Genomic DNA, 16,240 nt, shown 5'->3' with positions numbered 1-16,240 from the left:
AATATTTTTCAAGTATATTTTATTAGTATTGTTTGAACGAAAATACTACAAACCTACAAACATTTTTTTTTTGAATAATTTACGATTAAAAACCATATTTAAGTGCATTTTTATTTTAAATTTTTTTCCAAGTATATTTTATTATGTATTTGTTTGAACGTTACGAAACCTACAAACATTTTTGCATAATTATTTAAAAATAATTGATAATTGAAATAAATACCATTTTTTTGCATAATTGATTAAAAATGATATTTTTATGTTTATTTGTAATTTTTGTGTGATTTACTGAGCCAAAAGCCATATTTAAGTGCATTTTTATTTTAAAATGTTTTTCAAGTATATTTTATTAGTATTGTTTGAACGTTACGGAAACCTACAAACATTTTTTTGCATAATCGATTAAAAATAATTGATAATTGACAGCAAATACTAATTTTTCTTCATTCAAGTGTCGTTTTTTAGGTTTATTTGTAATTTTCTGTGTGATTTACGAGCCAAAAGCCATATTTAAGTGCATTTTTATTTTAAATAGTTTTTAAGTATACTTAGTATTGTTTGAACGTTACGGAAACCTAATTTTTTTTTTGCATAATTGATTAAAAATAATTGATAGAAAATACTCCAATTTTTTGCATCCAAGTGTTGTTGTTTTTTATGTTTATTTGTAATTTTCATGTGATACTTGTATTTAAGTGCATTTTTATTTTAAAATGTTTTTCAAGTATATTTTATTAGTATTGTTTGAACGTTACGGAAACCTAATTTTTTTTTGCATAATTGATTAAAAATAATTGATAGAAAAAATACTCTTCAATTTTTGCATCCAAGTGTTGTTGTTTTTTATGTTTATTTGTATTTTTTGTTTGAACGTAGTTTTTTTTTTTTTGCATAATTGATAGAAAATACTCCAATTTTGCATCATATTTTTTTATGTTTAAGTTTACGTTTTAAACCATATTTAAGTACATTTTTATTTTAAATATTTTTTAAGTATACTTTATTAACATTGTTTGAACGTTACGGAAACCTACAAAAAAATTTTTTTGCTTAATCGATTACAAATAATTGATAGAAAATACTCCAATTTTTTGCATCCAAGTGTCGTTTTTTATGTTTATTTGTAATTTTCAGTGTGATTTACGAGCCAAAAGCCATATTTAAGTGCATTTTTATTTTAAATAGTTTTTCAAGTATACTTTATTAGTATTGTTTGAACGTTACGGAAACATACAAACATTTTTTTTTTGCATAATCGATTAAAAATAATTGATAATTGATAGCAAATACTACATTTTTTTGCATCCAAGTGTTGTTTTTTTTTATGTTTATTTGTAATTGTCTGTGTAGTTTATGTTTCCAAACCATATTTAAGTGCATTTTTATTTTAAATGTATTAGTTTTATTAGTATTGTTTGAACGTTACGGAAACCTAAATTTTTTTTTGCACAATTGATTAAAAATAATTGATAGAAAATACTCCAATTCTTTTCGTTCAAGTGTCGTTTTTTATGTTTATTTGTAATTTTCTGCGTAGTTTACGTTTCCAAACCATATTTAAGTACATTTTTATTTTAAATATTTTTTCAAGTATGCTTTATTAACATTGTTTGAACGTTACGGAAACCTACAAAAAAATTTTTTTGCATAATTGATTAAAAATAATTGATAATTGACAGCAAATACAAATTTTTTTTCGTTCAAGTGTCGTTTTTTATGATTATTTGTAATTTTCAGTGTAATTTCCGAGCCATATTTAAGCGCATTTTTATTTTAAATAGTTTTTCAAGCATGTTTTATTAGTATTGTTTGAACATTACGGAAACCTACAAACATTTTTTCATGGAAAACGTACCAATAATGTGAGTTTTTTTGAGTTTGGTTTGTTCGGTCGTGCCTTGATTAAAGCCGTGATATCACTTTAGGCCTCCGCGGCTAACAGCACAAACTTAAAAGAGAGGTTTGCTCTTCCTGTGAGACGAGGAGAAGGTGTGAAGCAGGTACGGGATCAGAGCACAAGGCTGGCGTTTCTCTGCGGTGGAATGCTGTATTCTGGCACCACCTCTTTGTAAAATGGCAGTTGCTCGCGGCTCCTCCTCCTCAGGGGCCGGTGGGAGGCCCTTCTGTTAGAAAAGCAGCGCTGGGATTGTCTTACTGCTGATCCGGGGTCACGCCGGCTCACCTTTCACCTCCAGGGCCATTGATGTGTAAAATCTCACGAGAAGAAGAAAAGAGAGAGAGAGAGAGAGAGAGAGAGAGAGAGGGAGTGCAGATAAATGGGCAAAAAATAAGACCTGAAAAAAATCAATAAATGCATAAATGAATATGAAAAAAAAATGGGAAAAATGTAAAATGTGCATTTAAAATATGTGCTGTTTATCGGAGCAACTAAAATTAAATATAGCTAATAAAAAAAAAATAAAACAGTAAAAAAAAGAACAAAATGCCTCTAACGCTGGCTTTCTCTATTTTTTTCTGTTCTGTTTGCTTTTTAATGAGCAAAATAAAAAAAAGAAGTAAGAAGCTTTTACGTTTTAGTAAAAAAATAAAAATAAAAAGGGCTGTATTTAAGGCTAAGGATAACTGAAATACAGCTATTTAACGGGAAGTGGAAAATAAACAGAAATGGAAACGGGAAAGATTTCGAAGTTATGCGACGTTTGGTGAAATGGGTTTGTATTCGTCTCGTTCGACTAAAATGTATAATCGGCTTAAACAAAGTTAAAACACGTGAAAGCGATAAAAGGGAAGCTGTTCGAAAAAAACTGCAACAAAACATTTTAATTTTTTATAAAACTTTATATTTAAGTGCTACTGATTCAAAAAAATAATTATTTAGTAAAATACTGTTGTATTTAAGCTTTTGCTGCGACTAAAATAAGTGAAGTATAGTTTACTAAAACGGTTTGGCTTTATATAAATACAAATAATAAAGTCAAATAGTTTATATTAAAATGTTTATAATAAGGCAACTTTCTTTCTTTGGTTTGTTTCATTGGAAATACTGACAAACTCCAGCCGTGCAAGTTTTTAAGTCGTGTAAATGTAAAGGTTTAAATGTTCATTTAAGTGTAAAGTATCGTATGCTTATCTCTAAATGCTGTTTGTTATTTTACTGTAAAAACAAAACGAAGCAACAAAACAATCCGTGCAACAAAACGACCTTATAATATTTCGTTTCAGAAACAGATCGGGTCAAAATACAACGACAAAGCATTAAATGAAAAGAGAGAAACTTCAAGAACTTGAAGTTAAATATGATCTATATCTGATATTATACTTTTACACTTTGAACTTTTATGATTGCACTGGATGAAAGCGTCAGAAGAGAAGAAAGCAGAAGTAAAAGCTGAGTGAAACAAGTTTTCTTCATTTGTTTAATGAATTAGAAATGCTAAGTGTATTTTAAGCGATCGCGGTGTTTTAGTAACAGTAACAGGAGAGTCCTTTGGGTTAGTTTGCTGTAATGTGTTAACTTTACTCATTTTCATTACTCATGTCACTCTTTATTTTATTTTTTTTGGACCTTAGCTGAATAATAACACATAAAGATTTAACTATTAAAAGCATGAAGTTATTTAAACCGAACCAAAAGAAAAAAAAAAGAAAATCTGCAATTTTAGTAATAATAATAATAATAATAATAATAATAAACAGTAATAATAATAATAATAATTGAAAACATAATAATAATGATGATGATGATGATGATGATAATAATAAAAACCAGTAATAATAATATAATAAAACAATAATAATAACAATAATATAATAAAAACAACAACAGCAACAATAATAATATAATAATAATTGAAAACATAATAATAATAATAAAAAATAACCAGTAATAATAATAATAATAATAATAATAATAATAATAATAAAAAACTAATAATAATAATAATAATAACAATAATGATGATGATGATGATGATAATGATAATAATAATAAAAACCAGTAATAATAATATAAAAATAAAAACATAATAATAATAATATAATTATAATAATAATAATAATTGAAAAATAATAATAATAATAATAATAATAATAATAATAATAATAATAATCCCATCTATTAGTAGATGTTTAAACTCAACATATAATGTTTAATTGCAATTGTTTAATTGAATCAAGATACAACAAAAACAGAATCAACTTTTTACATTTATTCAAAAACAGATTTAGGTATTTTTTATGCTATTTAAGTATTTATAGTATTTTCTTTTAAGTATTATTTCTTTTTAAAAACAACTTTAAGGCATTAACATGTATTCTTGGTATTAAAACACTGCTGATGATAAATGGCTATATCTACGGTGGTATTTGGTTGGTCACGTGATCTGGCCAGGTGACCCTCTCCGTGCAAAATAAAAGTCTTTAGGCGCTTTAATGCAAGCTACATGAATTACAAAATATGAACTACAGTTGGCAAGATCAATTCAGAATTCATAGGTTTCCGATTTCTAAAGGCACGCACCGCAAATTGTCTCAATGTTTATGCAAGACTTTTATTATGTATCTTGGCGTCGCGGCAATTTTAAAGCGCTTAGCGCCGAAACACGCGTCCGTTATGTGACAGCGGTCACGCATTTAATACATTACATCAAGCACGTGTTTTATTGTGCCACTTAACTGCTGCTGTTCGCATTCACACGTCAGAAAACGCATGCATATAAAGCACGTTCCCGCACAGCGCTTTTCGCGCGCTTTTCGTACGATGTTACGCTTGCGTAACGAACGCGGCGTTTTGAAGGTCCAGCGCGCGATATAAAAGTAAATTATGAATGCAGATAATAGATATAAATGCAGTTAAATAAATGCAGATTTGTAATGCACAAAGAAAAAAAACCCTTTTTTGTTTATTTATTTAATTATATGCTCTCGAAAGTACTAAATATTGTTTGTCTGAAAAACTACTTTGGCCTCATTCTCACAGCTTGTTTTAATTCGCCATATTTGACATGTAGTGTTTCAGGTGTGTAAAGCGGACTGTATTCATTCACGGCTGCGTGTGACGCGCATGCGCCGCCAGCAGAGGGCGCTGCGGCCCTTCAGGAGTCGCGCGCGTCCCTAACGCGACGCCACGCGCCTCGGCTTCGGTCGGATAGCGTGCTGTAACCTGTGCGGTCTATAAATATTGTGGGATGTGCCAGTTCTGCTGGAGCTATTCAGACTCAGAAAGAGTGAGAGAGAGAGAGAGACATAGAGAGAGAGAGAGAGAGAGAGACAGAGAGAGAGACACTGTCAGAGAGAGAGAGAGAGACAGAGAGAGAGAGAGAGAGAGAGACAGAGACAGAGAGAGAGACAGAGAGAATGCAGAGAGAGAGAGAGAGAGAGAGAGAGAGAGAGAGAGAGAGAGAGAGAGAGAGAGAGAGAGAGAGAGAGAGAGAGAGAGAGAGAGAGAGAGAGAGAGAGAGAGAGAGAGAGAGAGAGAGAGAGAGAGAGAGAGAGAGAGAGAGAGAGAGAGAGAGAGAGAGAGAGAGACAGAGAGAGAGAGAGAGAGAGAGAGAGAGAGAGAGAGAGAGAGAGAGAGAGAGAGAGAGAGAGAGAGAGAGAGAGAGAGAGAGAGAGAGAGAGAGAGAGAGAGAGAGAGAGAGAGAGAGAGAGAGAGAGAGAGAGAGAGAGAGAGAGAGAGAGAGAGAGAGAGAGAGAGAGAGAGAGAGAGAGAGAGAGAGAGAGAGAGAGAGAGAGAGAGAGAGAGAGAGAGAGAGAGAGAGAGAGAGAGAGAGAGAGAGAGAGAGAGAGAGAGAGAGAGAGAGAGAGAGAGAGAGAGAGAGAGAGAGAGAGAGAGAGAGAGAGAGAGAGAGAGAGAGAGAGAGAGAGAGAGAGAGAGAGAGAGAGAGAGAGAGAGAGAGAGAGAGAGAGAGAGAGAGAGAGAGAGAGAGAGAGAGAGAGAGAGAGAGAGAGAGAGAGAGAGAGAGAGAGAGAGAGAGAGAGAGAGAGAGAGAGAGAGAGAGAGAGAGAGAGAGAGAGAGAGAGAGAGAAAAGAGTGAATACATCACACAGCATCCTGAAAGCGTTTAGATGCGACCCATTTTACTAATGGATGTGTTTGATATAGATACAGTCCAACAAACACTCCATCTGACTGCAGACCATTTAAGACCAAAATACACAAAATATCTATCTATCTATCTATCTATCTATCTATCTATCTATCTATCTATCTATCTATCTATCTATCTATCTATCTATCTATCTATCTATCTATCTATCTATCTATCTATCTAACCCCTATCTGGTTTATGAATCAACCCCCCTGCTGAATTATTATTATTTTTTATCTGAATCATTAAACGATTCGCGAACAGCGCTATGAAGTCCCATTTTGAATCAAATGATTCGCCAATCGCGCTTCGAAATCCCGTTCCGAATCAAATGATTCGCGGTGCGCGATCCGATTCGGGCGCTTCGAATCGTTTTGCGACGCAATGGTTTAACTCAAACTTTCCCCTGGGGGCATTTAACATCCCCTGAGCACCCGCAGTCACAGCTCACGCCGCATTCTTACCTTTCCATTAAGTGTATTTATAATATAATAAACGAGGCAATAAATTGATGGACGAAGAGATACTTGAAGCTTTAAAACTAAAGTCACCAGTAGGTGGCGGTAAGTCACCGTTTAAATGAGCGAGTCATTCATTCAGTAATTAAGGCTGTAGTTATCTATCTATCTATCTATCTATCTATCTATCTATCTATCTGTAGTTCTACTTCCATATAATTGCTCGTTGCAATCGACGTGATCCACAACTCTGCTTTTTTTGCCTGTTTTACTGAACAATAATAGCCATTATAAAGTGCAAGAGGCTTAAGAGGAAATAAAGACAAAAGCACGAGTCATGTCGGCGCTGTACTACGGTCAAGTTCAAAATAAATATACTAAGTTAAATATAACTCTGTGCTTAGCCAAAACGATATGACCGGGAAAGAATAAAAGATGCATGAGACCACGAATGCCTGTTAAAGGAGCTCCACTCCACTTTTTTTTTTTGGAAATAGACTCATTCACCGACTCCCCCAGAGTTCATAAGTTGAGTTTTACCGTTTGTTGATCCATTGAGCAGATCTCCGGGTCTGGGGATAGCACTTTTAGCGTAGCTTAGCATAGATCATTGAATCTGATTAGACCGTTAGCATCGTGATCAAAATGACCAAAGAGTTTCAATACTTTTCCTGTTTAAAACTTGACCCTTCTGTAGTTATGTGTGCTAAGACCGACGGAAAATGAAAAGTTGTTCTATCTATCTATCATTCCATCTATCTATCTATTTATCTCTTACTATCTATCCATCTATCCATTTTTCAGTCTATCTATCTTTCCTTCCATCTGTCTCATCTATCTATTGTTCCATTCATCCATCTATCTATCTATCTATCTATCTATCTATCTATCTATCTATCTATCTATCTATCTATCTATCTATTGTTCCACCCATCTATCTATCCATCCATCCATCCATCTATCCATTTTTCCATGTATCCACCTATCTAATCATCTATATATCCATTTTTCCATCAATCTATCCATCCATCTATCAGTTTTTCAGTCTATCTATCTATCTATCTATCTATCTATCTATCTATCTATCTATCTATCTATCTATCTATCTATCTATCTATCCATCTATCAGTTTTTCAGTCTATCTATCTATCTATCTATCTATCTATCTATCTATCTATCTATCTATCTATCTATCTATCTATCCATCCATCAGTTTTTCAGTCTATCTATCTATCTATCTATCTATCTATCTATCCATCTATCAGTTTTTCAGTCTATCTATCTATCTATCTATCTATCTATCTATCTATCTATCTATCTATCTATCTATCTATCTATCTATCTATCTATCCATTTTTCCATCTATCCATCCATCTATCAGTTTTTCAGTCTATCTATCTATCTATCTATCTATCTATCTATCTATCTATCTATCTATCTATCTATCTATCTATCTATCTATCAGTTTTTCAGTCTATCTATCTATCTATCTATCTATCTATCTATCTATCTATCCATCTCCATCTATGTTTTTCATCTATCTATCTATCTATCTATCTTTATCCATCTATCCATCCATCTATCAGTTTTTCAGTCTATCTATCTATCTCTATCTATCTATCTATCTATCTATCTATCTATCTATCTATCTATCTATCTATCTATCTATCTATTGTTCCACCCATCTATCCATCCATCTATCAGTTTTTCAGTCTATCCATCCATTTGTCTATCTATCTATCTTTCCATCTATCAATTTTTCAGTCTATCTATCCATCTATCTTTCCATCTGTCTTTCTTTCCATCTATCCATCCATCTATCAGTTTTCAGTCTATCCATCCATCCATCCATCCATCCATCCATCCATCCATCTCCATCTATCTAGCCATCCCTATATATAGATATAAAGTTACACAGTAAAACCACACAAGATTTTGTTCAGGATTTCTTGATGTAACTAAATTCACTGGAAACCGAAAAAGCCTGTATCCCTTCTTACCTGCAGACCTCTCGCGTGAATATCACACACACACTTCAAGAAGCGAGAGAAGAGATCAAAGAGGGTCTTTAAAACGCTCGCCTACGGTCAGAAAAAGAGTTCAAACCCAAGACCTGCCCACACTATCCCAGTCAGCATGCGGCAGAACTGCCTTTCAAGTCCATTTTCTCTGGACTCGAGCACAGTCAGCCTCTTAGTTGATAAAACCAAAGGAGTTTTATCAGAGCACTTGAGCGGCCGCCTTCGAAAAGCGAAGGTCAGCAAACGCAGGTAAAGCACTTTTTTAACCTAAAAGACCTTATTATAGACAATAAACATGGCATAAACAAATGACGATGAATGATTTCAATCATGCATTTTAGTTTTTTGGTCCGTTTCATGTAAATTCATGCAGCTATGTACAATTTTAACACTGCTGCAGAAACCAACCTGTATATAACGGGCACGGCGTGCATATGCAGAAACGGCAGATTGCGCAATTGCGAAAGCCACAATTTATCCTCAAAATAAGCATGGCTTCGAATTTAATTCACACTTGGGTATCGCTGAAAGCTGAGAATTAAGCCGCAGCCCGCCCATTGTCTCCTGCGAACGATAACAATGTTTGATCTGCAAAGAATGTAAAACTAAGGAGAAAATTACAAGCCTGCGAGACGGCCCTGATATCGGTGCTCCGCTAAACGTCTGAAACGAGAAGCGACAGCAACGGTTTAAATTAGGAATATGCGGTAAACGCTCCCTTTTCATCCGTAATCCTCGGCTCATTTGCATTTTAATTCTTGTGGCTTTCCTCGGCCTCCAAGCCAAATCCCGTTGTGCGCTGAATGAGGCCTGTGTTTCCTCGCCGGCGGATTCGAGCGCTCCCTCTTCACAGGCACGTTCAGCCGACGATGATGTTTGCGATCGCTTTCACGGGATAAAATCAGAAATCCAATCACTTCATCGTAGCGCTTATGGCGCCGAACGGACCTTAATTGGAGCTAAATGGATTTCATGAATTATTAGGCTGAAGCCTTGACTGCTTAATTGGGCAATCTCTTAAATGCTTCATGCAAATTCATTAAAAAGTCAAACTTTTAAAGGCTCGCTTGAAATATTAATCTCGACAAATGCTCGGTACAAGGGCTTAGAGCTGAAAATAAAAATAAAGGCCTGTTTTTTTGATGATATTCGACTGTTACTTCCTGTGCAAGGCTTATGGGGGTTTCACCAATAATTGTATTAAAGCGATCTTTCATACGATGTGTAACGCAGCTCTAAGTTACTGTCTTTGCAAAGAAAGATCGACGACATATTAGTAGCATATTTTCCGTGTTTTTGTGCTGGTCTGAACAGTCGCTGAACATACGCGTTAAAAACCAAATCGACCAACAACTGGAGCTTGCAAGAGAGAAATTGTTAAAATGCGCGAAACACGTTGGGAGTCGCTGAACAAATCAGGTAAAAATAAATGCATATTATAAGAAAACGAAGACGTTTGTCGGCCTGTTGTTTGGGGGCCAAAATACGAACCTTTCATAATCCATAACAGGCACTTTAACATCATTAAATAAGTGTCTGATCTATTAAATGTGCTATTTTATTGATATGTAGGGCTTGTTTTGTGCGTTTTATGGAGCAAAACCCTTCCACTTTTCATTTTCCGGCGGTCTTAGCACACGGTGTAACTACAGAAGAGTCAAGTTTTTAAAAATGGGGAAAAAAATCTAAACTCTGGTTATTTTTGAGCCTGATGCTAATGGTCTAATCAGATTCAATGATCGATGCTAAGCTAAGATCGTTTGATTGGTCTCGTTTTCATCTCATCATGCCTGTAATACCTGATAAAGCAGCGTTTGAGTGCTATGATAAAAATCGATATTTTATCACTCCAAAAGTGGCACCTAGTGGCAAAGAAAGAATTAGCTTTTCATTCAGACCAACGCGAAAAGACCAATGAGTCGGCGGCGATATGCTAATGTTGACGCCAAAAAACACCCACCAAACGGTATGTAGGGCTTGTTTTGTGCGTTTCATGGAGCAAAACCCTTCCACTGTTATTTTATACATATTCCATCTTTGATTTTAGCCTGAAAATGATGAAGACGTGTGAAGAACCCCTCGCAACGAAAAGCTACATTGCATTTAGCCCGTTTCTATCACTTCCGTTCCGATCATCTTTAAAATCGAAAGGCCTTCACGGTGGTCACTTTGAACTCCAACTGGATTACCGTCATCTCTCGAGACGTTTCAGGAGGAGGCCAGGGCCGGCGAGGCATCAGTCCGGTTATGTAGCTGGCCTTTTGTTTTATGGGCCGTCCGCCGAACACCCTCTCAGCGATTGTGCATCCGCGGCTGTATTCAGGAGGGGGCGAGAGACTGACAGCCCAGAGGCTCTAGCAGTGTGACACAGAGATAGCAGGGTGTAGATGCTGATGTGGTCAGATGTAGCTGCTGGTAATACAGACATGCTGAAGTCAGTTGCGCTAGTGCACTGCAGATTGTGAGGCAACATGCATTTAGGTGCCAAGGCACAGATATTAATATTACTACCCGTTTCCTGTGCTTTCGGATAATCTTAAAAGGAGCATTGCACTATTTGTGAAACTAGGTGCATTTTCCAACTTAAACCAACCTGAACTCATAAAAATACGCACCTTTCTCTGCGGTTTGGAAAAAAGAAATGTCCACTGGGCGGCGCTAAAACACAAGTTCAATATGTGAACCCTGGCACATTTTTATTACGTTGCTATAGATATGTATTTTGGCGGTTCAGAATTGAAATTGTTGCTAAAAGTTAATGTCGGAAATATGATCCAACCCTAAGCCTATTTACAGTTTTTCTCAATTGCTTTGGCTCAATTCTCGAATGAAATTTTAATTTTTCAAAACAATAAGTTCAGATCTCTAAACAATTAGCTTCTTGTTCACATCAGATTAGAATTTCTTATTGATTTGAGCAAATTGCGAATGCTTTGGCACATGTGCGCAAACAGTAAGTACAATTGTCTGCATTTTTGCACAAAAATTAATTGCATATGGCTTGTTGATCAAAACTGATCAGACGATTCTCACTTTAACTGTCAAACTCTTCATAACTTTTCAATCCTTTTTCATTGTGTAAGCCATCACACTCAAAACGATCCATTCAGTTATGAAAAGTTAGTATACATACATGTATATTCTATAAATATCTGTCATTGACATTGTTTGTAATGTCTGATATTTGGCTAATGACCTCTAATTGCAACACAATTTGAATCAACCAATCAACCAATTAATTCAACCATGTAACCCATCAAGTTTGGGAGCATATATATGTAGATTGCCTACAGCACAATCACTACCATTTTTTTTTTTTTTTGGAAAATGGAGGACTTCCACAACCCTGAACTGCAGCAACATGCTCGTAGAAGAGCAATTGGAAGACGTGTAAGAATACGTGGTGGTGGTGTTAGAGGAAGACACAATAGAGGAAGAGGTGGAAATAGAAGAGTCAGAGTCTCTGTTGAATGCCATGAATGCTGCATGTGAGGACATCACAGCTGATCATTGCAGGGGATGGGTACGGCATTCAAGGAGATTTTTTCCCCGGTGCATTGCAATGGAAAACATCAGATGTGATGCTGATGAAAATCTTTGGCCTGACCAACAAGAGCGACAGGATGTCCACCAAGAATCATTTTTTTTTCTTCTTCTCATGGGTGTTATTTTGCATTTGTGGTAACGTAAGACATCTGAAATGTACAGTAATTGGACGAGCAAGATTTCCGATTACATGTAGTGCATTACAAAAATAAATGTACTGTATAAATACAAATGTTCATATACTTTTTTTTTCTATGTACTATTGACTGTTCTCAACAAATATCAGTTTTGTTTTGTTTTTTGTTTGTTTTACTAAAACCTTAATTTCCATGGTTGAGTGCCATGGTGAAAAAACAGCTAAACATTTTGACCAGCGTGGCTCACACAATGACAAAAATACTTTATATTTTGGTGGCCTTGGCCAAATGACTGACAAGATAACTAGGTTTTGAAGCATGAATGAAAAGTTTTGGGTGACTAACTACATTTTGCAGACATGCAATAGAGTTCTGAAGTTCCAGCAAACAGTTCTGACATTTGCACTAACAGTTTAGAGAAAGTTAAGACTGTTTTGAAAAATGTGCCAAAGCAATTGAGAAAAACTGTAATAGTGTTAATAAATGCAAAACATTTGTTGATTTTACCATTTCAACTTTCTTTTACACAGATTCGAACTGTTTTGGCGAAGCGTAGTTAACGCAGGATTGAACTGGAGCTTCTGAAAACGCATATGAAGCTGGATATGTGTGATGATACCATTCAAAAGCATCCATTTTCAAACATCCCAATGTATTAATATTGTTTTGAATACAACGTTAATGAAATTTGCGCTTTATTAATCAAAACTCTGTAAATTTATGTGAAAAGACACAAAAGGAGTCTTCTAGTAATCATTTCTTTTGGAAACTGATATATATACTTATGTATATGTATGTCACTTATGAGTGATATATACTTGTTGGCATGTATTTTTGTCATGCTATAAAGCACACCCATATGTGTTTATGCCATGATACCAGGTAGAGTTAAATAGTTTTACCGTTTTTTAATCCATTGAGCAGATCTCCGGGTCTGACGATAGCACTTTTAGCTGTAGCTTAGCATAGATCATTGAATCTGATTAGACCGTTAGCATTTCTCTCAAAAATGAACGAAGAGTATTAATATATTTTTCCTATTGAAAACTTGACTAGATACATCATGTACTGAAATTAAAACTTGTGATTTCCTAGGCTAATATAACTAGGAACTATACTCTCAATCCGGCGTAATAATATAGGAACGGCTAAAAGCACGCACAATGATATTACACAGTACCTAAATATAGTTCCCAGAATAGCAATTTTTCATTTTCCGGCGGTCTTAGTACACGGTGTAACTACAGAAGAGTCAAGTTTTTAAAAAAATGGGGAAAAAAATCTAAACTCTGGTTATTTTTGAGCCTGATGCTAATGGTCTAATCAGATTCAATGATCGATGCTAAGCTAAGATCGTTTGATTGGTCTCGTTTTCATCTCATCATGCCTGTAATACCTGATAAAGCAGCGTTTGAGTGCTATGATAAAAATCGATATTTTATCACTCCAAAAGTGGCACCTAGTGGCAAAGAAAGAATTAGCTAAGTCGGCGGCAAATATGCTAATGTTGACGCCAAAAAAACACCCAAAAAAACGACTCAATGATTTGGAGTGGATTCTTACTTTTAACTCTTTCCCTGCTATTGACAAGATATCTCGTCAATTAGGCTACAAAGCTTTCCCGCCAAAGAGGAGTTTTTACAGCAATCGTCGTTCAAAGTGAGGAAATTACGGTACCACATACACATGTCCTGAATGAGTTACAGCACTTTACCTAGCCCTAACCCTCGAAAAAATGACAATCTTCATAAACGGAAGGATCAGAGACGACGTAGATCATAAACATGTCATGTTATAGATACAGATCTAGTTATGTTGTGGGTAAATCTGATACCCTAGCACTTTCAACCATAAAAATACGGATAACATTTTAGACGTTAGCATTTCTCTCAAAATGAACGAAGAGTATTAATATATTTTTCCTATTGAAAACTTGACTAGATACATCATGTACTGAAATTAAAACTTGTGATTTCAGGCTAATAACTAAACTATACTCTCAATCCGGCGTAATAATATAGGAAATCTGTTTTGTACCACGCACATTGATATTACACACCACCTAAATTTACCCAGAATAGCAATTTTTCATTTTGTAGTTTTTCTTACCGTCAACACCGTCATTTTCAGAAGAGTACATATTTATGGGGAAAAATCTAAACTCTGGTTATTTTTGAGCCTGATGTAATGGTCTAATCAGATGTGTGATCGTGTGTGTGTGTCGTGTGATTGGTCTCATGCACTTCATCTCATCATGCCTGTAATACAGGATAAAGCAGCGTTTGAGTGCTATGATAAAAATCGATATTTTATCACTCCAAAAGTGGCACCTAGTGGCAAAGAAAGAATTAGCTAAGTCGGCGGCAAATATGCTAATGTTGACACAAAAAACACCCAAAAACGACTCAATGATTTGGAGTGGATTCTTACTTTTAACTCTTTCCAGAGCTATTGACAAGATATCCATATTGAGATGATAGCAAAGCTTTCCGCCAAAGAGGAGTTTTTACAGCAATCGGCTGCACAAAGTGAGGCATTCTCGTACCACATACACATCCTGAATGAGTTACAGCACTGGACCTAGCCCTAATCTCGGAAAAATGACAATCTTCATTTGATCAGAGAACTCATGATCATAAACATGTCTGTTATAGATACAGATCTAGTTATGTTGTGGGTAAATCTGATACCATCAGTAACCATGGCTACAACATTTTCGGTTTTAAGTTAAAGTTAGTTAAATACCGTAATTTTGTTAACTGATAATGTTATCAACCATAATGTAAATATATCAACCTATTAAAGTACTGAAATCTGTTGTGTACCACTACATTGATAACCACCAAACCATTTACTGTAGTATTTTTACGGTTTGTAGTTTTTCACCACCGCCATTTTCCAGTGTAACCGTATGATAGCCTAAGGCTGTGTGTGTGTGTGTGTGTGTGTGTGTGTGTGTAAACATGCACTCACCGGCCACTTTATCAGGTACACCTTACTAGTACCAGAACTGCCCGAATCCTTCGTGGCACAGATTCAATAAGATACTGGAAACATTCATCCCAATTTTGAGATGATAGCATCACGCTGTGTTGATCTTAGCCATGATGCATCTCCGTTCTGACCCGGTGTGGTCTTCTGCTGCTGCAGCTCCAGGTTGGACGTGTCGTGTGTTCAGAGATGCTCTTCTGCAGACCTCGGTTGTAACGAGTGGCTATTTGAGTTACTGTTGTCTTTCTATCAGCTCGAAGCGGTCGGGCCGTTCTCCTCTGGCATCAACGAGGCGTTTGCGCCACAGATCTGCCATTTCTCGGACCCTTCTCTGTAAACCCTAGAGATGGTTGAGCGTGAAAATCCCAGCAGATCAGCAGTTTCTGAAATACTCAGACCAGCCCGTCTGGCACCAACAAGCACGCCACGTTCAGAGTCACTTAAATCCTCTTTCTTCCCCGCTCTGAAGCTCGCTTTGACCTCCAGCAGATCGTCTCGACCGAGTCTACATGCCTAAATGCATTGAGTTGCTGCCATGCGATTGGCTGATTAGAGATTTGCGTTAACGAGCATTTGGACAGGTGTACCCGATAAAGTGAGTGAGTGTGTGTGTATATGTGTGTGTGCATAAATGTATTTGTGTGTGTTTGTTCTGTTTTCTGAATGCAATTTCAATTATTCCCATAATTTACAGGTGAAAGAATATGATATCTCAATGCATTTTGCTTTAAAATGCAGTACTTTGATAAAACGGATGCATTTTTCTTCCAAAATGTTGTATTTCTGATGAAACCTATCTACATTAAAGCGACGACAAAACATGAACACATAAAGATACAATAAAACAGACTGAAAGCAGCTTTATTTTATTATATAATATGCTGAGCATAAAAATGCTGGTGGTGGCTGGCATATATATATATATATATATATATATATATATATATATATTGTAACTATTAATGTGTGTCTGTAATGAAAGTTGTCCATATATATCACAATAAAGCAATCCACTGCTTTGAAACACTGTATGTTGT

Source organism: Puntigrus tetrazona, unplaced genomic scaffold (assembly GCF_018831695.1).
Source record: "Puntigrus tetrazona isolate hp1 unplaced genomic scaffold, ASM1883169v1 S000000176, whole genome shotgun sequence".
NCBI lineage: Eukaryota > Metazoa > Chordata > Actinopteri > Cypriniformes > Cyprinidae > Puntigrus > Puntigrus tetrazona.
The sequence above is the reverse complement of the archived record's forward strand: the minus strand, read 5'-3'. Positions refer to the sequence as shown.